At 43.0% G+C, this 25,811-nt stretch overlaps 1 long non-coding RNA gene across 1 annotated transcript in view; it reads right to left on the bottom strand.

Moving 5' to 3' along the window:
- The window catches only part of LOC149524039 (uncharacterized), a 72,750-nt gene that overhangs the window by 18,522 nt on the left and 28,417 nt on the right, over window positions 1-25,811 (bottom strand). Inside the window, exon 2 of the long non-coding RNA XR_016350005.1 lies at window positions 16,261-16,373. This is a non-coding gene — a long non-coding RNA (uncharacterized LOC149524039). The remainder of the gene's footprint in view (window positions 1-16,260; window positions 16,374-25,811) is intronic.

The following is a 25,811-nucleotide window of genomic DNA, read 5'->3' as shown; positions in this document are numbered from 1 at the left end:
ACAACTATTCAGGGTGCAACCCTCCATTTCTTGTATAACCCACATGTTTTATAGTAAAGCATTTTTCCCCACTTTTTCTCCAAGGGAGGTGTGACATGAATTGTAATTGAACACTCTGTGCTCTGCACACAGCTAGAAAGACACAGAAATGACCAGAACGGGTGGTGGCAGTTATCTATATGTTCAGTAGCTGTTCTGAGGTTGTATTTGAAGCATCCATCCAGCCTCCCCACCCCCTCCCCCAGTACATAATATCTTAGCCACTCTCAGAGCTCAACCCATCAAAGTAGTGAGGGAAGGTTATTAATACAGGCATTAAAGACTAGACGTGGTGGTTTATCAATGTAGGTCCAAGAGGTATAACCACGGGAAGGGCTGTGTCCTCCTTCCTGTATAACTTTGAATTCTAGTCAGTGCTATTCCAGCTTTATTTACTAAGAAAACACTCTGTTAGGATAGTGTTTGATCCACCCTGGTGTGATTTATGAGCATAGAGGCAGAGCTGAGGGGAAAATGTTGGTTACACCCAGAGGCTACAGGGTAGAACCTACATTGAGCTATAAACTCTGAATTGGGATTGTGTCTCAGTTAAAAAGAATGTGCTGAGTGTGCTGAGGTTTTGTGAATTCCTGCCTAACTTAGCTGGATTTACAGAGAGAAGATGGTGCCCTATAAAACAAAAGCCTTATAGAGATCACGGAAATGGATTGTTATATGCTTACTCTAGCCCTGAAACCATTTTGGATATAAACTACAGACTTCTTTGTTTCACCAGCCACTGAGAGGACCAATCCACTATTAACTCAGGGGCTAGAAACTATGGAGCAAGCTATGGAGCTCCCCAGACTGTGGAATGCTAACAGGGTTCTTAAGTGCCTGAAAGGACTGAGATATTGCTACATCTCAAGCTTTAAAGAACTGACACACCTCACTATGTACCGGTACTATCAATGCAAAGGCTGAGAAATTATCTCAGAGAGATGGGGGTGAGAGAGTGGTATGCTGAAGTATGGAAGAGGCCATATTAAACATTTGAATGTGTATGTTTGCAACAGAAACAAGAGGGACAGTTGACTAATAACTTTTTAAACAAAGTCACTCATATTATTCCAAATGCTATTTATAAGAGTATATATATTATTTATAGTGAGTTGTGTGTACATTTAATATTTTACTAACAAACTATATGAATAGTCCTCCAGCACCTTAGAGACTAACAAAAAAAGTTTAAATATATTTGAAGTTTCAATACGTTTTTAAAAATGTAGATAGTATCATGAGCTTTTGTGGGCACAACCCATTTCTTCAGATGAATGGAGTAAGGAGTCCAAGTTCCAAATAAATAGCAGAGAAAGAGAAGGGATGGGGAGGGGAAGGAAAGGAAAGGTGAAAAAAAATGGGAAAAGATTAGTCAGAGTTTCTATGCTAAATGAAGCTGATAGAGAGGGTTCTAAGTACCTGATGTTTGGCCTTTAATGTCATTAGGATGTGGAGTGTAGCAGTAATCCAGTTAAGGTCTCTGTTTAAACCTCTCTTGTAGCTATCAAGCTTGTAAATGAAATTAAGCTCTGCAGCTTCCCTTTCAAGCTGGTTTTTGAAATTGGCTTGTAATAATATGGAAGCTTTGAGAGCCATTAATTGAATGCCTGGGAAAGTTAAAATGTCCCCCAACAGGTTTGTGTGTATTACCATTTCAAATATCTGGTTTGTATCCATTAATCCTTTGTCGTAGAGACCGTCCAGTTTGGCTAATATATGTGGCAGAGGGGCATCGCTGGCATAGATCACATTGGTGGATGTGCAGTTATGAGTCTCTGATATAGAGGTTTATGTGGTTAGGTCCTGTGATGATGTCGCTTATATAAATGTGTGGACAGAGTTGGCCCAAGAGTTGACTGAAGGGGTGGTGTCCTGGATGAGTATGATGGAGGTGTGCTGCGTGGGTGCTGGAAAGAATTTGTTTGAGGTTAGAGGATTGGCCTGTCTCTAAAGGCCTGTCATTTTCCTAGGATAGGTTGAAGATGGTTGATAATGTGTTGGAGGGGTTTAAGTTGGGGGTTGTTGGTGATGACATGGGGAGTTCTGTTTTCTTTGTAGGGTCTATCTTTAAGAAGCTAATCCCATCTGGGTACTCATCTAGCTCTGTCAATCTGTTTTTTCACTTCTCTGGGTGGGTATTTTAGTTTTAAGAATATTTTTATAGATCATGTAGGTGTTTGTCTTTGTCTGTGGGATTGGAGTAAATCTGGTTGTATCTTATAGCTTGGCTGTAAATAATTGATTGGGAAATGTGCCTTGGATAGAAGCTGAGGCATGTAGGCAAGTGTAATGGTTGGCAGGTTTCCAGTATAAGGTGGTAGAAATGTGGCTATCATGTAATTGTACTGTAGAATCAAGGAAGTGGATCTCTTGTATGGACTGATCCATGCTAAGGTTGATGGTGGGGTGGAAGTTGTTGAAATCCCTGCAGGACTATTCATTGTTTTTTAAGTTTTTTCTATTACAGACTAATATGGCTACCCCTCTGAAACTTTTTAACAAACTGTACAGTACTCTTAAAAATGGACTGGGAATTAATCTCCCTTTATCATGGTTTTACATACAATAGACCAGGAATTTAACTCTATAATGCTTTATGAAGAGACAAGTCCAGCCTGTGCTTCAGCCAAGAGTTATAGCAAGGTGCTGGGAGACAGGGAGTGTACAGTCACGCACAATATTGCCTGAGGCACCATCCCCCTATTCCCATTACACTTCAGCTGAAGTGGAAAACCAAAACATCATTGGTGTGCATAGTACTGACCCAGAGGCTCCATTGGGTGGAAGAAGCATGCAGAATTCCCTACATACTAATAATCAAGTGCCAGGTTGTGACCAAGGCTATACAGCCATGTAAGAAGTTTGAGGGAATATGTATCCTCTCCTGCCCAGGCCTTTTAGGAGAAAAGTAATTGTATGGTAGCTGCTGCAACTCCCCTGGGCAGGAGTAGCTCCAACCCTTTCCCAGCAATGCACTAGCCAGCATGGAATCATAGAATCATAGAACTGGAAGAGACCTCAGAAGGTCATCAAGTCCAGCCCCCTGCTCTAGGCAGGACCAATTCCAACTAAATCAACCCGGCCAGGGCTTTGTCAACACCTCTAGGGATGGAGACTCCACTACTTCCCTAGGTAACCCATTTCAGTGCTTCACCACCCTCCTAGTGAAATAGTTTTTCCTAATATCCAACCTGGACCTCTCCCACCACAACTTGAGACCATTGCTCCTTGTTCTGCCATCTGTCACTACTGAGAACAGCCTCTCTCCATCCTCTTTGGAACCTCCCTTCAGGAAGTTGAAGGCTGCTATCAAATCCCCCTCACTCTTTGCTTCTGCAGACTAAACAGACCCAAGTCCCTCATCCTCTCCTCATAAGTCATATGCTCCAGCCCCCTAATCATTTTCGTTGCCCTCCGCTGGACCCTCTCCAATGCGTCCACATCCTTTTTGTAGTGGGGGGCCCAGAACTGGACACAATACTCCAGATGCGGCCTCACCAAAGCCGAATAAAGGGGAATGATGACATCTCTGGATCTGCTAGCAATGCTCCTCTTAATGCAACCTAATATGCCATTAGCCTTCTTGGCTACAAGGGCACACTGTTGACTCATATTTAGCTTCTCATCCACTGTAACCCCCAGGTCCTTTTCTGCAGAACTACTACTTAACCGGTTGGTCCCCAGCTTGTAACTATGCTTGGGATTCTTCCGTCCCAAGTGCAGGACTCTACACTTGTCCTTGTTGAACCTCATCAGATTTCTTGTGGCCCAATCCTCCAATTTGTCTAAGTCATTCTGTACCCTATCTCTGCCCTTAAGCGTATCTACCTCTCCCCCCAGCTTAGTGTCATCCGCAAACTTGCTGAGGGTGCAATCCATCCCCTCATCCAGATCATTAATAAAGATATTGAACAAAACCGGTCCTAGAACCGAACCTTGGGGCACTCCGCTAGAAACCGACCGCCATCCTGACATCGAGCCATTGATCACTACCCGCTGGGCCCAGCCTTCTAGCCATCTTTCTATCCATCTTACCGTCCATTTATCCAATCCACAATCCCTTAACTTGCTGGCAAGAATATTGTGGGAGACCGTATCAAAAGCCTTGCTAAAGTCAAGGTATATAACAGCCACTGACTTCCCCATGTCCACCGAGCCAGTTACCTCATCATAGAAGCTAATCAGATTGGTCAGGCACGACTTGCCCTTTGTGAATCCATGCTGACTATTCCTAATCACTTTCCTCTCCTCCAAGTGCCTCAATATGGATTCCTTAAGGATCGCTTCCATGATTTTTCCAGGAACCGAGGTAAGACTGACCGGCCTATAGTTCCCTGGATCATCCTTCTTCCCTTTTTTAAAGATGGGCACTACATTTGCCTTTTTCCAGTCATCTGGGATTTCTCCCGATCTCCACGACTTTTCAAAGATAATAGCCAAAGGCTCCACAATGACATTTGCCAACTCCCTCAGTACCCTCGGATGCACTAAGTCCGGACCCATGGATTTATGTACGTTTAGCTTTTCTAAATAGTTCCTAAATGTTCTTTACCCACCACAGGCTGTCCATCTTCATCCCATCTTGCGTCACTTGGCGCAGAAGTCCAGGAGCCGACCTTGTCCATGAATACAGAGGCAAAGAAAGCATTGAGTACTTCAGCTTTCCCCACATCATCTGTCACTAGGTTACCTCCTTCATCCATTAGGGGCCGCACACCCTCTCTGATCACCTTCTTGTTAACATGCCTGTAGAAACCTTTCTTGTTATCCTTCACATCCTTAGCCAGTCGCAATTCCATTTGCACTTTCGCCTTCCTGATAACCCCCCGGCATTCTCGAGCTATACCTTTAAACTCCTCTCTGATCATTTGTCCAAGTCTCCACTCTTTGTAAGCTTCCTTTTTGTGCTTAAGTTCACCAAGGATTTCCCCTGTAAGCCAGTCCGGTCTCCTACCATGTTTGCCTCTCTTGCTACGCGTCGGGATGGTTTCTTTCTGTGCCTTCAATAAGGCTTCTTTAAAATACTGCTAGCTGTCCTGGACTCCTTTCCCCTTCATGTTAACATCCCAGGGGATTCTGCCCATCAGATCTGCTTTTTTGAAGTCCAAGATGTGTATTTTACTACTCTCTTTTCTTCCTTTGGTCAGGATCCTGAAATCTACCATCTCATGATCACTGCTTCCCAGGTTGTCACTCACTGGAAAAGGTGAGTAATTTCTTACTGGCTTGGACCACCCAAGAGAGAAAAGACTAGCCAACTAAAAAAAGTCATAATTCCTTTCCTGGTTTGGTACCAGCACTTCGTACAATACAAAGGGCAGATGCACAAAACAATATATGAATGACTAACTCAACAGTTGGAAGACTATTAAGATTATGACTTGTGACCACATGGGCAAAAGTTAGATGTAGAGCAGCAATGGGAAACCTAGGCCAGTAAGTGGGCCGCATGAGTGGCCCTCTTATCTCAGTGGGTTGTAAGATTGTCATAACCAAGACCATCTTCCAGGATAGGGAAGTTTTACTAGCCATGCTTGCACACCTAGAATGTGCAGGGTGTGCCGTTCGATCCATAGCAGCACTTTGATTGGATCCAGAGGGAATGTATGGTTCTCACAGCTAGTGTTATGTGCAATCAGCCCTCATTCAATGTCCCCTTGCTTTATGGGCATATCACTTTAGTAATACCTATCAGAAAAAAAACTATGCAGACAGAAATCAATGGAATCTGGAAACTCTGCACATGGGCAATGGTAAACAAAATGTCTTGTGGACCATACACTGAACCCAGATGGGCTGCTTGAAGCTCACTCACATGCTGCAAATTGCCCACCACTGATCTGGAGTCTATAGAGCAGAGCAGGTAGTGATTTTTATCTGTGCATTTGTTATTTCCTCCTTTACTGACAACGGTCTTTATTGGGTTAGTGTTTTACATTTAATTCTTTTAGTATATCTTGAATTCTGTGAATGTCTTTTAAAAAGGAATTTGATTACCATGATATGTTCTAATTATCATAAATCAAACACTGGATTTCTCTATTTAAAGTCATCTATTTCATGTAAATACATCTAGCAAAATTGCTGGCATGTATAATGTTGCTATGTGATGCTATAATTGCATGTAATGATGCTGTAACACTGCAATGAAGTTATAATGCATCTATTGAAAGTGGGCTTCTTATCTGAAAAATTACTCTAAAAGTGCCAACTTGAAGTTGTTTACTGGGACTCAGTTTCCTAGTTAGACGTGGCTGAAGACACTTTTGAAATAACTAACTTCGACTTAACTCCTGATTTTAGAAAATCAAAATACTGTGTCCCCAGTATAGGGAAGCCTCAAAACTAGTCCAAGGCAGGCTCCATTAATGAGGATGTGCTACCTCAACTAGAGCCCCAGGAAGCACTGGGGAGTAATTAGTTCAAAGTACTCTGAGGAGTAGTTATTTCAAAATAGCAGCACTGGAGCATCCACACTAATACTATTTTGAAATAACTTTCAAAATTATCATTATTCTCCAAGAAAAGCAGGAGTACAGATTTCAAAATAAGCGGGTTGGTAGTGTGGACGCTCTGCTTATAAATTCAGCCTAGGGAGAGTTATTTCAAAATAGAGCCCTAGTGTAGACCAGGCCCTCCCTTGTCCCACTAAAATCCCCAGAGTCTATCCCTGCAAAGTCAAATTAAAATAAAGGGGTTGAGTGTGTTGACTTTTGGCCACCAGATGAATGGATATTTTCCTCTGGTCCCTGCATCTTCTATTCAGAGTCTCTGCTTTCATTAAGAAGAAGTTTCTAGCTCTTATGCTCACAAAAATCCCCATTGAATGAATTTAAAACCAACCTGTTTGTCAGTCTGCAGAAATAACAGACCCAACAGATGTGATTTGCCCTATTGTCTTCTGTAGAGCATTAACTCTGAAGCCAATAATGATCATATCTGAAGAAGGATGGCCCACTGAGTCAGTCACTGGTACTGGGGAGGCTAAGGGTCAATTCTCTATTCTACCACAGACTTCCTAGACAAATCCCTTAACAGGCATTTTAAACTGCTGCTGAGACACAGATTCTGGATTCTGCCAGCCTGGAGAAAACCTGAATTACCTAGCCTATGTAAACAATGGCTCCTGTCTCCAACCGCAAACAGCCACAGTTTAAACTGCATATTAGATGCATCCACCAGTGTGGACAGGATTGCAATGTGGCATATTTTAGTCAGAACAATATCAGAGCTAAACTTCAAAGGGCTAAATTCTGGTCCCCTCCCACACACAAGCTCTATGTTGAGTAGTATCATATACTATTGTTTTTTTAAAAAGAGACTCGGTCTTCCGGTGTCAGGTACAAGTAAGCCTGAAGATGACAGAATCTGGCCCAAGGGAGCAGCTCTGTGGAAAAGGTAGTGATGATTTCCTAAATTGTGAGTCCCTTATTTCCAACCGTGGGTAATTCTACTCTGAAATAGTCCCATGGACTCCAGTGAGGCTACACAGGTGTGTAACAGCCAAGTGCGAAGAAAAGGTTCACAGTCTAAGCAACAGTCACATTTCTCACTGCAAACAACACTTTAAATATAAGAGGGATGCTGCTCAAAGTGGAAAGATACAGCAAACCCATAGTACTGCCACTTTGGAAGATGGAATATTGGGGATTTCTAACTTTTTTCTTGAAGTGGCTAAAGTAATAAGGATACTTTATGGGATAGCTGTCTTCCAAGTCCAGTAGTAAAAGATGACATCCTTTCAAAAATAAAGGAGCTCAATATAATTTTAAAACAATGTATCTTTAAGTTGCAAATGAATGTAGACCCCAACCGAAAACAGAAGCAAATTTGTGGTTTTTGTTCAACACTAACTCAAAGACTACATTTGTTTTATAGGCAGAGGGTGGGATGGGATGGAGGAAATCACTCCTCCTTACAATTGTAGCTCCCTTGGAATCAATGTATGTATCTAACTAATACTAGAGAATGGCTGCATTGATTCCAAGGGAATTATGCAAGTGAATACAAGTGAATAGTTATATGCATGTACAGGTCTGGTTTAGGACCAGATCCTGCGCATTATTTTGGCCAAGTGTAAATTATTATTCATTCTTATGGAACACCCATAATTTTAAAATGTGCAATGCTATCATGAAGCAACATCAGTAAAAAGAGCCAGAGCAGAGAAGAGAATTGTGTGCAAAAATCAAATTTTTCCTTCCCTACCTCAGCCCACTGAAGCAAACCCAGGGGAATTGGTCCCTTCAAGATGGCCTTTCATAGGCACTGAGGTCATTGTATTTCCTGCCAAGCTTCAGGTAGCTTACAAGGATAAGGTCATATCTTTTAAGATGTGCCACTGGATTCCTCACTGCTAGAGAAAATTAAAAAGGAAAATTGCCTGTCACACCCAAAGAGCTAAGATGATGAAGGCTGAAGGCTGCTCAGATGCTCATTCTTGGGCTCAGCCTTTAAGGCTGTTTTTTTTATTTATTTAATGCATCTCATGTGCTGTTTAAAATACATAATCTTGGTTTTCACAAGAGTGATAAATTGGCTAGAGTTTCAATGTGTTGTACATATCCAATCCCTCTTTTTAAATGGTCCAGATGAATCCTGAGGAATCTTATCACTTTGATGGCAAGTAATCTTCAGTGCTAAAATGAGACATTTCCTTTCTCTTTTCATTCACCATCTAGCATGTGGCAGGACTGATGTTGCCAGGATTGACATACCTAAGAAATGCTATTTTACCTTTGCTTTTCTGTTATCTTTCACTTCCACTATTATTTTGTCCCATACTCTTTGGAGACTAGTAGACATATTACACTACATCTCTTTGTAAGTGTCAGATTACTCAATCAGGCAGTGACCTTGCTGTACTTTGGCAATCCTAAATATGCATTTGTTAAAATAGGCAATGGGGACTTGTTAAGAAAGCCTATTGAGCTTTGGTACATTGTTCATATGAAAGAGTCTATACAACCGGATAATCCATCCTTTTGCCTAGATATTCTGGAGCTCAATCTTGCATTATAGATCATGTTTTAACAATATCTGACATGGCTTCAAAATCCAAACAAGAGAAGTTTGTAATAAAGTAACCAGAAGGTCCTAATTTAAACTGACATAAGCAAAGGAGTGGAGTGCTTCATTTCCATCTGTAATACACCAGATAATGCCTAACCATTGTAGAATTTGCATGGACAGTTCTGCCACAGGGGCACCTATTCATAGTCTTATTGAGAAAGACGCTGAACATAAAATCAAAGCACAATAAAACTGATCTCCCATCTCAGTTGTGAGTCACATGCAGCTGTTAGTTTAACAGAGGAGCTCTTCCCTCTTGCAGATGAAGGGTTTATATGGGGGCAGCTATTTTGGTACCACACACTGTGCAATACACATTCCTGAGCAAGCATTCAGGACAGGTAACTGCATTTCAGCAACTCAGGTGCACTATGTACGTTCCCTTGGGTAGCCAGGTTTGGCTGGCTCTAAGCTTGGAAAAAGCTCCGCTCCTAGGCCTTGCCTGTCCACACTATGCTCCTTATTTCAGCAGAGTGCACCCACACTAGCAACTTTTGCATGTGACACTGTGGTAACTATCCCACTATGCAAATGGTTGCAGGGTGCTTTGAGAAAGGCTTGTGTAACCACCAACAGGCAGAATCAAACCTGAGACCTCTGGAATATAGTGCATGAGCCTCTTCAGCTTTTGCTATAAAGCCAGCTGACTCTCACATTCTTATCTCTCACTGTAAGTGGTCTAAGTGCCACCACATGAGACTGTGAAACATGCTTGTAGGCATGTGGGTTACATTTGCAACACCACATAGAGGAGGTACAGTGTCATAAAATGGAGGTTTTTCAATCCCACCATGGATATCCTACTAGATTAGCAGCTGCTTCTCCAATGGAAGTGTGGGTAGGGCTGCCAATCCTCCAGGATTGGCCTGGAGTTTCCTGGAATCAGCATTATGTCCTGGTAACTATTGATAACAACCCCGAAGATTAAGGAAATGTTTAAAGAAAATGATAATATGGTATGTTGGGGGGGTGGGAGGAAATCTCCTGGAATAGCTTCCATCAGAATTGGCAACCCTAAGTGTGGGGGGAGGAGAGAATGCGAGGGTAAAAAGACAGAAACAAACAGTATGGCTACATCTACATGAGGAGTTTTCTTAGAAAAAATATGCAAACGAGGGACTCATTTGCATGAGTTGCAATCATTTGCATATTTTCTGCTGATCTGTTTTTGTACTAGTGTTTTTGCGCAAAAACAAACAGTGTGAATGTTTTCCTTTTGCACAAAACCCACTTTTTCTGCAAGGTCCTTATGCCCCCAAAAAGGAGGTACAGGAAGTCCCCGACTTACACGGATCTGACTTATGTCGGATCCGCAGTTATGAATGTGGCTTTTCTCGCCCCGGAGGACACGGACTGCGGGACCTCGCGGTCCCGCCGCCCGTGTACTCCGGGGCGAGAAAAGCTGCTCTGTGTCTCCCTGGTCTGCAGACCAGGAAGACGCGGAGCAAAGCCGCGGAGGGGCTCGGGCAGCCGGGCAGCCCAGGCGTGCCTGGGATGTCCTGCCGCCGGCTTCCCCCGCGGCTTTGCAAAGCCACGGAGTGGCTGGGGCTGCGGGGCAGCCCAGACGCACCTGGGCTGTCCCGCCGCCGGCTTCCGCGGAGGGGCTGGGGCTGCAGGGCAGCCCAGGCGTGCCTGGGCTGCCCCGCAGCCCCAGCCCCTCCGCGGCTTTGCAAAGCCACGGGGGAAGCCAGCGGCGGGACAGCCCAGGCACGCCTGGGCTGTCCCGCTGCAGGCGTGCTCCAAGGCTTTGCTCCCCGTCTCCCTGCAGACCAGGGAGACGGGGAGCAAAGCCGCGGAGCACGCCCGCAGGGGGACAGCTCAAGCACACCCGGGCTGTCCCGCTGCGGGCATGCTCCAAGGCTTTGCTCCCCGTCTCCCTGGTCTGATCAGTTTCAGCAGCGGCTGACGCCAGTTCCGACTTACATACAGATTCAACTTAAGAACAAACCTTCAGTTCCTATCTTGTACATAACCCGGGGACTGCCTGTATACAGATCTTGGGGGAAAAGGGTTTTCTGCACAAAAAGAAAATGTCTACACTGCTTGTTTTTGCTCAAAAATGGATCGGCAGAAAATATGAAAATGAGATTACGAGTTGCAATGTAGACGTAGTGTTGGAGAAGTGAGAGATCATGGGGCAGGGAGGGATGTGGAAATGAAAGAGGCAATGTATGTGGTGGGGAAGTGTTTGTGTGTGTTGGAAGAGAGTACATCAGCATGCTCTAAGTTCAGACAGACACCTGAACATCCATTCCTGAGGCAGGGGGAGTGGAGACACTACACAACTGCCCCAGACTCCGCACAGCACAGAAGTCTCTCCCTCCTCCCCTTCTTACAGCAACAGCCCACTCTACCCAGCTGCTGATACCACATTAATGGTCTTGTGATTCCCTCCCAGACACCTCAGCTTCCGGGAACAGCATCCTCAGCAGCTCTGTGATCTCTCCAGGCTGAGGAATGGGCAAAGCTTTCCAGAGCTTTGAAAGGGAAGAGGAGCCTGCCTGTGTAACTAAATGCAGGGCAGATGAGTTCAAAACAGTGAGCAGAGCAAGTCATGGCAAGCATTGAGGGGTTGGGTCCATTTGTGGCAACATAATGAACAGAAGTATCTACACTGATGCTTTTTCACTGAACTTTTTGCAGCAAAGTTCTAAGTCTCTCATCAAGGTGGTTTTATTTTGCTGCCAAAAGTAGCTTTGTAGTGTGTATACCTCCATTATTTTGTTAGCAAAAACTGCCTTTTGCCAACTAAACTGTGTAGTGTAGACAAGGCCTTAGACAAGAGGTCTTAGCTCCTCTTAAGGCCCCTATCCCATCAGGTTATACATCTCTAGAAATCAAAATGCTATCCTGTGCTGCAGCCACCAAGTCCTAGATACAGACTCATCCCTAGCTAAGAGCTATACCCGCTCCTTGTAGGCTAACCCTCTTAAAGCCCAAACGTCTCCCTTATCAGGGACCAGATATCTCTCCTCTCCGCTGATTGATAAGTTGCACAGAGTGCGTGGGGGGGTGGCAGGACTTTTCCCTCCCTTTTGAAGAGCTGGTTATCAGTTTCTTTCCCATGTAACCATGCAGGACATCGACCCCCATCAGTGGCTTTTTAAAAAAAATTATTAAAATGCCCCATCTATCATTTTGGCCTAGAGCCACTACATAACAAAAATCAAACACTGTGTGATCCAAAGGAGCCCTTCTGCTACAACAGATAAAAGGGAGAGTGGAGCAAGAAGAGATGAATAACAGCCCCTTTAGAGAAGAACATTTCCCTGTCTGAAATGGGTTTCCCTCATCCCTGTTGCCACCTCCTTCATTTTCTCCCGTTTTACCACACAAATCCAGATTCCCTGTATGGAATCACTTGCCCTTGCTTTGGAGTCAGTCTCTACCAAACCTTCATGAGCTAGAGGGGTTACTATGGGACAATATGAGGACACTCTGCCCAGAAGCTGAGCACGTTGCCTCCATAACTCAGGCAGCAAGGGATTGGCATGACTTTCAGAATCTAGTTCTGCCACAGGCTGGTGGTAGTCATGACCACGCCAGCCTTCATTACTGTATTTTAAGGCACACCCTCCCGCAGTGGAGCGAGCAAGCACAAGGACAACATTGAGCAAATGCCTCTAAGCGACTGCCTTATTGGATCAAGAAGAGAATCAAGTAGCATGGTCTCTGTCCTGTTGTAAAGTTCTGATTAACTTATGCATACAGGATGGCATTCTGGTGCTTTTCAGGGCACCCAGAGATGAGACTCATCTCATCGTCACCTGCATCCAGCATAAGGGAGTCTTACTTGGATTAATTGGGTGTTGGCTTTCTAACACAACTAGCCTGTGAGCCACACATGCACTCTTCTCCAGGCTGCCCCTTTGCTTTGAAGGCTGACTTTGATGCACCCCAGCTCAAGCCCTTTCAAAGTGTACTCCTGGGACATCCCGCCCTGATACCAAAGGAACAGCATGCCACCATTTGCTAGCTTTATCTTAGACCTCTGCTCCCGTAACAGAGGGTATGTTTACACTGCAGGACAAAGCAGAATTAAGATACGCAACTTCGGCTATGTTAATTGCGTAGTTGAAGTCGAAGTAGCTTAACTCGGCTTTTGGTGCTGTCTAACTGTAGGAAGTCAAAGCTAGAACACTTTTCCTTTGACTACCCTTAGTCCTCGTGAAAGTAGGGTTATTGGTATCGGCCAGAGTGCCCCTCTCACTTTGAATTAGCTGTCTTCACTAGACCGCTAATTTGAACCCTGGAAGATCGACATCAGCAGCTTCAATCTTCCTCTGTAACGTAGACATACCCACACACAGCACTTAAGTTTAATTATGAAGTAAAAGGAGATTTATTTCAGAAAGAATAGAAATTCAAATTGAAACCTGTATGAGACACAGAAACAAATGGTTACATAAGGAAAGTATTCTATAGCCTAAACTTAACTTACAGGTTATCCACCTCACTAATAACGTTTCTCACACAGAGTTCTCACCAGTGTTTTCAACCAAGCCTCTCAGATTCCTTTTTCATGAAGCCAACTCAGTGTCAGTGTGCTTCCTAGATGAAGATTACTGCTTTAATCTATGTCCCTCTAGTTGTAACTGACAAGCTCATTGTGTACTCTTGCAAATGGGACTTCCCTCTGATAGTTCATTTCTTCATGTAAATTCCTCTCTTCAGAGATTTCACAATTCTTCCTTAGCATTCATCTCAGACTGCAAATGGTTACCCATTGGTAAACAGATAGATGAATAAACATTTCTTGCCTGGGAAAAACCTGCTTTTCAACTTTCTGGTGACCAGCCCCCAAGCTGCATAACATACGTGTATATACTGAAAAGTATGTTCATAACTCCTTACATAGAATCTGTACATATAGGTCACAATTATGATGACCAGTGTGACACAGGCTTTCATTACAGACATTATATATCACATTTCAGTGAACTATTGTGAATACATCATACCCTCTCTGTAATCCCTATTTATCTCTTAAATGCCCTTAGTGGGTATTAAGAGATTCTTGGGTCATTGTGACATAACAATGCTCAAGCAGAAAGCAATATGCTTTAACCTAAAACCACTCTGCAAAATACATGGATGCATGATGAATTATTTAATAAAGCAAGACCACAAGTTTCAGAAGAACGTTAGAACTCTTAAGGTTTAGTCTACACCTAAAACCTAGTTCAATCTAGTTACACGCATCTGACACACATAGGGTACATAAAAGCATTATTCCAAAATAACAAAGAGCTCATCTACTCTATAAGCCTTTATTTTGAAATAATGTCGAGCTGGACTTCTTACTCCAACTCACAGTAACCCTAATTTCATGAGAAGTAAGGGAGTTGAAGGAAGAGTTTTCTTCCTTTGACTTCCTGCTGTTAGACAGCACCAAAAGCAGAGTTAAGATGCTTCGATTTAAGCTATGCAATTGACTTAGCTGAAATTGCATACTTAATTCAACTTTAGCCCTGCTGTATAGACATACCCATAGTGAAGCCAACTAGGCCTCAGAATAGATGCCACTTTTTCAACAGAAGACTTTTTCCCTTGACCTAGCTACCCCCTTTCCAGGGAGTGGATTAACTACAGCAACAAAAATATCCCTTTAGCAAGTGGTTACATTACAGTGCAACAACAACAACTTAGTTACAATGTTGTTGCTATGCCAATCTAGCAAAGATTTACCCTAAAGTATCTTGATAACCCTTTCAGTAAATGCAGCACTTGGATACACTTGGAACCCAATAGAATGCAAGCCTCAAAATCTTTTGCACCTTTTAATCCACCCACCTCTTTCCTTTGGAAAGGTGTTGACTTGCAATATTCCCACTTTGTGCAAAAGGCAAAAAAGATATTTTGGGATATACAGTTCTGTTTTTGTTTCTGCTAAAGTTTAATTAACAGACCCAAACAATAGACAATATGCAAAAAATATTTAACAAATTCAGATTTTATTTACACAGCTAACTAAAACCCCTTATATGAATAAAACATGATTCAAAACATAACTGGGTGTATCTTTACTAGGCAAACTTAAGCCTTGATTTACTTCTATTTCACTAAAACTTTATTGCTTCCTCGTCAGATAGGACACAGACTCCTTTCTGTATCTCAGACAGTAAATATAGTTAATGTGCTGAGGCTGCAATGCATCAGCAGTGAAGCTGTTTAATAGTGACATAAGTTATTTCAGTGACTTTTCCCGCAAGTGAGAGATGAATCCATGTGCTATAAACTAATACCATGGGAATGATGCTATTTCATCCTAGCAAAGTGCCTGAACTATATTGTTTTTGTATCTTGGTGGAATGCTACAAATGTAGCATGTATTACAATTATATGCACTTAGGCCATTTTTCTGTGTTTTGTTTTAATTTTTTTTTAAAATATTTTCCTACAAAAACTCAGTTCTTAATGTAGCTAAATGATGGCAGAGTCAATTACTTTCAAATGAACCTGGTAAAATCTGCAAACCCCAACAAAAAAAAGCTAACCATTTTCTATATATCTTAAAATTACAGAATTTGAACAATGGACTGCCCCACTCCCATCACACACACACACACACACACACACACACACACACACACACACCACAAATAGTGCCCAGCAAGAGCCGCATCTCCATTAAGTCACCACTATCTCAAGAGATCATTTCCAGAACAATCCCATTCAACCTGCAGTTCAAGTGCATTTCTGCTAGACTACCAAGTTTTGCTGGTCACTTATAAAAATAGATTTCACTGTGTATTGTGATGCTTTGAAAAACGTCTCACATGCAGGGAAACAGAACACTTGGTAACACACTTATCAGAAATTACAGGGGAAAAAAAACTGTGGTTGATGGATGGCAAAGTTCAGTCTGATGATACTATTCATGTATTTAACACTGATAAACTGTATATTCACACTAGTCCTTAACCTCCAACCATGCACCTTTCTCCCTTGTTCTTGCCGATTTCTTCTAATATTGACTAGCCCTGATGGTTTCGCCATGATAAATGGGTCTCCTATTGGTCTACCTCTAATTGAGGATGCTCCCAGACATTTTAACATCATATATATAACTAAACATGATGGAGGAACAGGACATGGGATAGCAGTAGTAGATGATTGCCTCCCTCCACCCTCGCATCCCGCACTCACCGTGGCAGCAGCAGCCAGAGCGACCCAGCAACCTACTCTGCTCCATCCTTCTGTCCTCTCCCAAGCCTACTGTACTCCAACGCCATGGCAGTATATAAGGTCCATAGTCTGAGCTGGGAAAACAATGGATTTTTGGTTTCCGGGTAAACAAAAAATATTTAAAACCATATTTTATTTTGGTTGATATATAGAGTGTAACTCAACTCATTCTCAGGCAGCTGAGCTACAAGTTCATGTTACCACTATGACAGTGCCAGGCATGTCATTCTCACTGCCTTGGAATAAGTTACTTACTGGTATAGGTGATATTCAGAGCTAGTTTTCACAGGATTTAATTCAGCTGGATATCATGCTAGGAGGGTGTCTGAACCCTAGCCCTCTTTTGCTTTCAGAGCCTAGGCTGGAACCCAGGAGCTCGTGACCTGCTTAGCCCATGTTACCTCTTGTGTCAGACAATCAGATTTTGTTAGAATTAGTCATGAGGAACATTGAGTGTCAATACACAAATGTAACAATTATATTTTCTTTTCCCTCCAAGTAGCTACAAACACACCAGCACTGAACAAAAAGTTCAGCATCACTATTATAAACAAAATGTGTCTGAATTCTAGAGCCTTTATAATTGCAGTTTCCTAATGTCAACGCTAAGCCTCCCTGGTTGGAATTTAAGCCTATTTCTTCTTGTCCTAGCCTCAATTACTGAAAACAATTTTTCACTTTCTACCTTATAACAACCTTTTAAGTATAATAGTTTTCAAGTGTGTCTGCCTGTCTTCTCTTCTCCACACTAAAAACACACAGTTGTTTTCAGTTTTTCCCAATAGGTCATGTTTTCTAGACCCTGAGTCTTTTTTTTTTTTAATTCTCCTCTGGCCTTTCTCCAATTTGTCCACATCTTTTGTGCGATGTGACACCCAGAACTAGACACAGTCCTTCAGCTGAGGCCTTATCAGCACAGAACAGAGTGGAATAATTACTTCTCATATCTTGCTTACATATGAACTAAGTTGCTTCCCAGATTTTGAGCCATCTGCCAGCACACCACATGGACTCTAGGAGTGAGGAGGATCTGCTATTGCCAGGCCAACACTGGAAGTTTATGAGTCCCAGGCCCCAGACTCCCAGAAAAGTCTGACTACTTATGCCTTTACCTCTAGCATAGCAAGGACTGGAGGGCTATGCCTACAATTTCTAAATAACTCTCATCACTTGAATTAGGGCATCTTTGGTTTCTTATTTAATTATAATAACTTAATAATAATAATTTAATTGTTTCTTGTACTACTCCCCCTTTCCATCTGGATGTGTCCCTCTTCCTGAGCTGCTCAGACTCTGTCTCTACCATCGTTTGCCTTTTTGCTCCTTCAGAGCCGATAACTGCCTATTGTTCTCAGGGATACAGGCATAACCAAAGCAGTTGCCATAGAATCCACCCCTTTGTGTAGATCTGTGTTTGTTAAATCTCTCTCGTGTGATTCCATTCTTACTTGCACTGGTACAAGTCAGACTAACTCCACTGAAATCAATGGAATTATACTTGTTTAGAACTGGTATAGGAGGAAAATCCATATCCTTTGATTCTTGCTTTCATGGCAACTTAACCTTGAAGACTTTAATTAAGTATAAACAGATGCAGGATGGTCTACCCTGGCCTACAGACAGCCAGAAGCAATAGCGCAGAGGATTATTTTAGCCAGAGGTGACAACAGGGTGGGGCAGAAAGGGTCACGTACCCCACCCCAAATGCCGCTGGGCAAGAGGAGCAAGGCGCCAGAGCCAGAAGGGAAGAGGCAGGGCCAGAGCCTCTCCTCTTTTGGCCACAATGGGATGTTCAGAGCAGTGGGTGCAGCTGCTGTGCCGTACTGGGCAGTGTCCCAAGCAGGCAGCGTGGCTAGAGGCTGCCTGGGAGAGTGCAATAGCAGATCGACAAGAGCACCCCCCTCTCTGCAAGGGAATGTGGGATGGGAGAAGGAGATAGAGCGTGGGAGCTCTGGGCTGAAGGTGGGGATGCTTACTTCCCCTCCACTTTAGTTGGTGTCCACTTAGTGTCTCTCCCTACTACTGGTCTATGATTAGCTAAAACATCATCAACTATTCCACAAACCTAAGCCATTTCCCAGGCCTCCCAGGGTGCCAAAAACACACAGTGAAAGTGAAATGGTAGAAAAAAAGTAATACGGCTAATGCACCACTCGCTATTTTGTACCTCAGTCCCTCATTTATCCTGATGGAAGCAAAGTGGGAATTACGCCCCAGGTGTGCTGAGGGACATGTACAGCAATGGCCCATGAATACTCATCCTGTTGGGGCTAATTGCTTCCATTATTAGCCATGATGTTGTATAATAAGGTGACACATTATTCAACATCCAGAGGACATTTAAAAAAAATCCCTCTACTTACACTGGATTTGGTTGCCCTGCATTAGACAGAGCTCTGTGTCTTTCTGGGCATCTAATAATGTTAGGTGTGTGCGCCCCTCTGAGTTACTCAGCAGGAGTCCAGTCAAGCTGCAGAACACTTTGGCTCATGCTTGCAGAAGTACTGCCCCAACCGGAGAAAACCAACCCAGCCTGGAAACCAGTGTTCCCAGTAAGCTGAGTGGTTGGGCAGCCACTCAGGAGAGATTCAAATGCTTCCCAGCCGATTAGCAGAGTGCCCAGCATGCCCACAGCCTGCAGAATTGTTTCTATTGTTTCTATTGGTGGTGCACCACCATTCCATTCACACCCCAAACTTGCAGGCCCTACAGCAGCCTCCTTGGCAGGGCCTTAGCACCCACTTCACCCCTCTGCCTCCTGCCCTAGATCTCCCCCAAGGAGCAGGACTGCTTTACACCCTGTGCACCCTTCCCCGCTGGGCCACCTCTCTGGCTGTGTTCACTGAAGCCTCTGCAGTCAGTTTCTGTGTGCCCTGGTGCACAATGCAAATCTGAGGGTTTAACCTCCTCCTGCCCTTCCCAGAGCCCGGAGCAGGGGGTGACTGGGTTATGTCTGTGGCCAGCAACAGCCTGGAGGTGTTTGCGGCCTTTTGACACTGTGTAGGCAGGAAGGGACAAACTGCTTCCAACCATTGTTAGGGTGCAGGAGAGAAGAGATGAGGTCTGCAAAGACACAGGCCAGGTCATCCCTTCCCCCACCTCCTCCACTGTGACAGGAAGCAGCTTCCATCATTCTGCTTGATGCCAAATGGCTACTTCTGTCCACATCCTGGTATGAAACTGAGCAAAAATTGGGGGAGAGGGAGAGTGACCCTGCCTTCCACCTATGTGTTGCCTCAGGAAGATGTGGCACCAGATATCAGGAGCGTGGGCCCATCCTTGGGATCCAGCTGGGATTGGAGGGTAGAGAGCGATGAGCAAGGCAGGGGGGCAGTTGGTGGGAGAGGATGAACAGGAGAGAGAGAGAGACCTCATAAGCGTGAGAAGGAAATGTGGGGGCCTATGTGTGTGTATCAATGTTCTTTGTATAAACCCTAAAGCCTTAAAGAAAGTAAATAAAAAATCCAGTTATGCTCCCAAGATCTAGCATACATGTTGATAGATACATGATTAACATTTCCTCTATTACTAGTTTAGAAGATCCTTGCTTTCAAGCACACTTTAAAAACTAAGGATTATCTTCAGACCTCTTTCCTCATAAGAAGGACCCATTTTTTTATTTAGGGTAGGTTACAAACCTTTCATCAGTAGAATTATATATTGTACTCCTTTCTCAAGCAAAACTCATGAAAACAGAGTATAATGTGTCACTCTACCTTGTGACCTACCTAAATAAAAATGGTTTCTTTGTGTGTTTCTTTGTAGATAATCAGGACACAACAGGTTGAACAGACCAGAACAAAATATTGACAGTCTGTGTAGGAAACTGCAATTATCTGTCAACTCTCACAAAATAACCCACATTATAGGAGATAGCCCTATGTAGGTTACCTAATTATTTCAACCTTGTAAGTAAAATGTGAAAAATCATTTCTAATGGCAACTCAATATATTTTCCAGCAACTATTCTTTCAGTCCAATCATTCCACCTTTAATCCAGAGCTGCAGCATACTTTTCAAGTAAGACACTTTACATACATCAAACTTTCAGTGTTCCTCCCCCCGACCCCAGTGTCATACACTCAATAGATCTTTTCTCTTGCAATACTTTCTCAGTAATTCACCTGTTAGGCTCGGCATTTTCAACTCAAAATAATGTCACTGAAGTTTTTTCTTTGACGCATTTTCAGAAGTTTCTGCATCTCAACATTTGAATCATGCACTTTTTATAATGCCGGTTAGAAACAAACCAGGGTCACATATACAAGCTAGAAACAGGAGTCCAATTCTCCTCTTACTCTGAGTAGTCATTTATACTACTGCATGGTGGATAAAAACTGCTCAGGTTTTCATTAGACAACACTTGCATCCTGTTGTCAGAGATATAAATAATTATACCAGGTGCAAGGCAGTGGAGAACCAGCCACAAATGTTACGACACATGACATGAGGAGGTAGAGAAATATGGAAATTCTGGGTGCAAACTGCCATGTAAATAGGATGTGCAAGAAATACTAAACTATATTTCATGCATTTATGTGCACAATGTTTCAGTATCTATAGCCCCAAAGGTTCCTTGATACATGATTGCTCTGAAACAGGATCTAGTAAATAGCTGACTAAATTGATGGTTGCTGCACTATCAATCTCTAGAAGATGTGTAGGATAGCATGGGTCAAAATACATGATATAAAGAGTAAAGATTGAAGAAAGGCATGGATGCTTGCATTCTGATGGAAAAACTGACTTCAAGCCAGAGGCAGACAAGAAATATTTTGAAAATACAAATTATGTATTATCACTATTCCCCAATGGAGGGAATAAATAGCACAGATGCATACTTTAGCATGATTCCCACAATGCAAATGACACCACCACCACTCCTTGGATTTGAGCATATACCTTCTTCTCTGGTTCATGGACCTGCACTGCACTAACACAAGTGATGCTTGTTTTATTGTCCTTCATTTAAAATATTTTTACCCCACCTCTCTATTTAACATATTCGAGGCGGCTGATGCAAGGTTCTACTGAACACAGCTTCAACTCCATAGAGGCCCAATAAGGTTCTGATTAAAAAGCTTACTCTTTGTGGTCCTTCGTTGGGCGCTGATTGTCCAAACTGACCAAGTGGACATTTTTGGTGATGCCACAGCCCTGATCCAATGTTTAGAACTTTCTTTTACAAAAATAGGAAGCCCATATGCCAGTCTTGTTGAAAGGAGTATAGATAACATGGATGTAGAGAAAAAGAGAGGCTGCTTGTTAGTAGGATGAAGGAGAGGAGATGGAGAAGGAGAGATCTTGTCCCTTCCCTTCCATAATGCCAAGCAGCACTCTCTTCAGCTTTTTGGGGATCTCAGGCACTCAATTGTAAAAAGTGAAGGGTAACTGTTGAAAAGTTCCTGTTTTATTTTTAAATTTAAAAAGGGGAGTTAAGACCGTGTTCTGAGGTCACAAACTGCTGTTGAAATAGCAACTGGGCTTCCAGGATGGTGGAAGAGGTCCTTAGTCTTGTAAGTGTGAGTTATAGAATTGTATTCAACCATACAAGGTGCACTATTGTAAGCTCTCTTTTACTTTGAGGAATCTCAGCTTTTACCACCTTTATTACTTGTAGAGTAGCACTAATTGTTTCCAGCACTAAGACAGAGTGTCTCACCTTTGAGGTAGAGGTACTTCCTCTACCTCAGTGTACTGTTGAACATAAATTTTATTAATTACTGTGGGGTGTTCTCGTGCATGATTCTGAGGGCCATATAAATATGCAAGCCAAGTCTATGGGGCAATTACAAGAAGCAATAGGAATCTAATCATGATTTAGCTGCTATCCTAGAGAAGCAATTGGTACAGGTGCTAAGAGTATGCTGGGTTAGCACAGCCGATACAACTAGATGGAAATTAAAGGGGAGAACACACACAGTCTAAGTCTTGTGTGTATTTACTGGCTTGATCTGTCCTTGCATCTGCCCAATCCCTAAATAAAGGGATGCTAGAAGTAACAGTTTACAATGTGAGTTGTGAATTGCACATATTCTACCAAAAAAAATGCTGCAATTAAAGGGGAGAAGGGGAAAATATCCCAGGAAATCTAAATTAAACCCTCTAGCAAAAAGAGCATGAAGCCTTTGCAGTACTGAATACTGGTATCTGTCCTTAGTCTGTAAAGATGAGACAAGTTAATAATGCCAATAAAAGTGATGAGTGAATGAGAATGGTGTCAGGTTCAGAGGGAAAAGTGTAGGTGATCATTTATCTATCTTAGGTAATCACTGTAGCATCTAGACTCTGACCACAGTTTAAAATACTGAACACTTTTCAATAAGAGCCATTATGGTCTACAAAATAACGGAGAAATATCATGTCAGATTTGCCACTGTTATTGATTTAGTCTGGTCAGAAAACAGCATATTAAATCCTTAGACACTTGCCGTTTAATAGTCTACTGGGCAAATGCATATGCAAGAAGCTTCCATCCATCACCATTTTGACATGCAAGCTCAGTCACTTTTAATCTCTATATAATACAAAGGATTATGTATTCATTTAATATAATCTTGGAACACCAGCTCACAAGAGGAGACTAATATGCAAAGCTCTCCTGAATAACTGTTTATTTGCCCATTCTTCCTGCATGAGGTACTATCTGAATGCCTTTTCATTATACAACTGACTTATGCATTTGACAGACAATAGTCAATACCATGGAGTTTTGTCTGACAAGTCTCCCAGAATACCATTGATGAGCGATCCTTCAGCATTAGAGAACTTAGGAAAGGACAAAACCACTGACATGATGGGGAGAAAAATTGAAGGAAAACTGAAAGATGCAGTCAGAAAGCAACGGGAGAGCCAGACAAAGGTGAGAAGGTTAATCTAGTAATAGGATTAGGGCACGGTATGAAGATTCAAGAGCCCCCTGGGTTCAATTCCTGCCTTAACTGCATACTTCCTGCATCACCTTGAGCAAGCTACTCAATCTACTTCATGCCTGTGCTCCTGATCTATAAAATGTGGCTGGTATTTCCACTGCCTCAGTATAGCATTGAGAATAAATTCTATTAATTATTGTGGGGTGTCCTCGCGCATGGTTCTGAGAGCCATATAACTATACAGGCCAAGTCTGTGGGGCAAGTACCAGAAGCAATAGGAGTCCAATCATGATTTAGCTGCCATCCCAAGGGAGCAGTTGCTACAGGTGCTAAGTGTATACTGGGTTAGCACAGCAGATGCAACTAGATGGAAATTAAAATAAAGGGGAGAACACACACACATTAAGCCTTGTGTGTATTTGCTTGCTTCATCTGTCCTTGCATCTGCCCAATCACTAAGTAAAGGGATACCAGACCAGTTTCCAGAAGCCCATTTCCAAAGCAGCATCCCTTCATTCCCCTAAACCTCAGAAACTCTAGAAAAGCCATTAGTGCAGCAGACTATAGTAATCTTTCACTGTCTTCCCTGTGGGCTGCACTTCTAAGTGTTTTTGTTTTTTCTGGCTGTAGGAGTCTTGGCAGCATAGCCTTACAGAAGGTGACTCAGGGTGTAGCAGATCCGTATCCATAGAGCAGTCATTCCTATTGGTCAGAGCAGAGGCAGTGAGATCAGGAATACAGCACAAAGTCAGTGCCAAGGGACAGATCCAAGCAGGGCTGGAGTTGACAGAGTGGGACAGAAGCAGGGCTGGGAACAAAACAGAAGCGCGACTTAAGCAAAGCTTGGAGCACACAAGACACGAGAGATCACAGCTGCAGTCATGTGCACAGTCAAAGCTCACTTTTTGCTTTTTAGCTGAGGACATTGGGCAACCTGCTCTTAGGTCCAGCAGATAGCCTTACTACGCTCATAGTCTTAGCTATGCTCATAGATTGCCCCAAAACTGGCAAATCTTCATTCCAGACAGCCACACCCATTCCTCTTTAGCAACGGCTGTCTGCTCTGTGCGGCATTGGCCAGCTGCAGATCTCCCTAGGAGGAGAAATGATAGAATCCTTGTGCTACTATGTAGAGCTCCCTCTAGGTAACGATTAGAGGTATTTGATACTTACATCCTTTTCCTGAAAGGGCTTGAAATGCTGAATCAAAAAAACTCACATATGAAAAAAAGCTCTGATGAAATGACACAAGTGCTGTTCTGAATAGCCTTAAATGGCAAAAAAATGCCATTGTATATTTTGCCCCAGATTAGGATGACCATATTTCCCTATGCTAAATACGGGACATTCTGGGAAATCACTCAAATTTAAGCAAGTTCAGTGGCAATCAGAACTATGCAATACAAATGTTCAGACAACGTTAAATTGACTGAGCACCCATTAAAAAGACATATGCATTATTATAAATAATAGGTAAAAATTAAAATATATACTTACAATTAATGGTCACTGCTCTTTAGAAGTGCCTCGTCTTGTCTCATCTTGCTGTCCACCACAGGCTGCTTGGGAATGGGGCTGAGCCCCGCAGTGGCCAAAAGGGCTTCATTCCTGCAGCGGGGCAAGGGGTGTTGCCCAGGAATGGGGTGAAAGGGCTTCAGCTCCACAGCAGGGCCCAGCTGGGAATGGGACTGCAGCCAGCAGTGGGGGCACCAGAGAAAGGGGTTCCAGGCCTGGGAGAGGGCACTGGCAATCGGGGCTTCTGCCCATGTTCTGGAAAGGCTAGCAGACTCCCCCCCTTCTTTAGGGTGCACAGGGAGGGAAGACACTACTACCTGATTTCTCCGTCAGCACCCTGCCTGACTCCAGACACCTCTTGATGGTGCCCCCTTTTTTAAAAGAGTTGGGATGTCTAGAAGACAGCTTAAATACAGGGCAACCCCAGTAAAAATGGGACAGATGTTCACCCTATCTCAGATCATTGTGACTATTCCCTTTAAGTGTGTGCTTTACTACAATGAAATCCTCCTATCCAGAAAAAAAAAAAAAAAAAAAAAAAAAAACCTCTTCCTTGAGATGTTTCCCAGGGAAAATCCCCAGAATGATTTACTATGTAGAAGGAGGACTTCACTGAATTCAGAGCAACTGTGCTATAGACCAAGAGCATCAAAGGGCCTCTCAAAGGTTTCCACAAACCTATGTTGCGCTTTGACTCTGGGCAGATGCATCTGCAGGTGGATAACATTTCTCTCTACTAAAATAGATCAGCAGCAAGGAAGCTCATGGAAGGACAGACAAAAAGACTGGCGGGCCTCTGAGCAATTTAGTAAAACACAACTGAGCTGCAGATGCTTTAATCTCCATTCACCGTGGATATCTGCAAGGGACAGCTAAAAATGGAAGATTGGCATAAGAGGGCCAAATTCTGCTCTCACTATACAGCTGGAGTCACTCCATTGATTTTTCAGTGTAACACAGCCAAAAAAAATGGCTTTGAACTTTTACTCTAATGAGTTTCTCTGTTCCCATGCAGTACTCTTCTTTATTCAGTGTGGCTTGCTACAGCAGGCTTAGTATTACAGGAAATAGAACTCCCTGAGACCTCTCCAGGTCTCACAATATTCTCTGGTTTTCCAGACTGTA

This window comes from Pelodiscus sinensis, chromosome 7, assembly GCF_052426305.1.
Source record: "Pelodiscus sinensis isolate ZL-2025 chromosome 7, ASM5242630v1, whole genome shotgun sequence".
In the NCBI taxonomy this organism is placed as follows: domain Eukaryota; kingdom Metazoa; phylum Chordata; order Testudines; family Trionychidae; genus Pelodiscus; species Pelodiscus sinensis.
Note: the sequence above shows the minus strand (reverse complement) of the source record. Positions and strands in the feature narration are given on the sequence as shown.